General features: G+C 35.4%; 1 pseudogene; it reads right to left on the bottom strand.

Moving 5' to 3' along the window:
• Positions 1-292: 292 nt before the first annotated feature.
• On the bottom strand, positions 293-1,068 carry LOC116864793 (annotated as a pseudogene).
• Positions 1,069-1,379: the final 311 nt, after the last annotated feature.

Genomic DNA, 1,379 nt, shown 5'->3' with positions numbered 1-1,379 from the left:
AAGGAACAACTCAAAATACAGAGCAATGAATCTTGGAACACTGCATCAAAAACTAATGATTTATTTTATGCTGACTAACATAACACAATAATTTTTAAAAATACAGAGCAAGAAGGATAAACATCTCATTGGCCAATAAATTGTTTCAATTTTCTCACTATATGAAACTCAAACTTTTCATTTTTAGGAAAGGTTAACTGTAACTTCAGTAGACAACAATACAGAAAGATTTTATCACCTACTAGTTTCCTTAGTCAATTACTTTTAACTGTCTCCATTGGGATAGATGTATTTACAGAACTAGCTGTGCTTGAGCCTTCTTTTCAAGCAGCTTTGGCTCTGCAATGCACTTGGCAATTGTCTCCTTTTCCTGCTGCATAGACATGGTCTGCACCACATGCTTCTCCACCCAGTTTATCATGTACCCTTGCTCCTTTTGATGCACCGTGTTCGGCACAGAGATATGATAGTCCAGGCAATTCTTCACCTCATTGTACACTCTATGTAGCTGTCCTGGTAAGTAAAACTCCAGTGTCATGGCAGTCTTATTCATCTAGACATCAAAAAGGTAATGCACTTTTAAACAAGTGCCTACTATGACTTCTCCATATCATTTGCATCCAATCTGTTTTATGGAAGCCTGTTTCACTTCTAGTAGAGCAACTTTTTGGTCATTGAGTTTATTAACAAATTCTCCAATAGAAGTACTAATTTTTTTTTTGAGGAACTGTATTTTTTAACTATATAGATTAGTAATCCTATTGTTGACATAGCAGAGAAGGTGTCTGCTGTAACCACATATATTTCTATGGGAAGAGATATAAGATAAGCTCAGTTGCAAGCACATTAAGGTCCTGTTACCCCAGTTTTGGGATGAAGGAACTGAAAGAATTCCTTGGGGATCAGTCCCAAAAGAACTTTTCCCCCATATTCAGGAAGAGGTGGTATAGGGGCAAGACTTGTTTACCCAGTGTGAAAGATCCTTATTGCCTGCAGTACCCCTGGACCAAGGAGGGCTGGGTTTTTTAGACAAGGAGTGGCTGTAGAAAGTGTCATCTAGGACAGCATAGTCAGCAAGGGTCCATGCAGTAGTCAAGAACTAATTTTTTAGTTGTTTGTCAGTTATATCTGTCAATTCAACTTTTTAAAAATAACTTCATTGCTTTATTTGTATCTAATTTTGAGTGCATTATTCGTTTATTCTCACTTTTCAAGGTTAATATTTTTAACAACATCTAAAGCAATAACCCAGAAGTTTTGGCCTATAGGGATCTAAATTTTATTTTGCCTAACTAATCTCTTGCATATTGGATTTTTATTATTGATATTTTAATTATGTAGGGAATTTTAAAAAATATGACTTTCTTCCTTTTTATATC

This window comes from Lontra canadensis, unplaced genomic scaffold (assembly GCF_010015895.1).
Source record: "Lontra canadensis isolate GAN:19392208 unplaced genomic scaffold, GSC_riverotter_1.0 scaffold6, whole genome shotgun sequence".
NCBI classification, from domain to species: Eukaryota; Metazoa; Chordata; class Mammalia; order Carnivora; family Mustelidae; genus Lontra; species Lontra canadensis.
The sequence above is the reverse complement of the archived record's forward strand: the minus strand, read 5'-3'. Positions and strand labels throughout refer to the sequence as shown.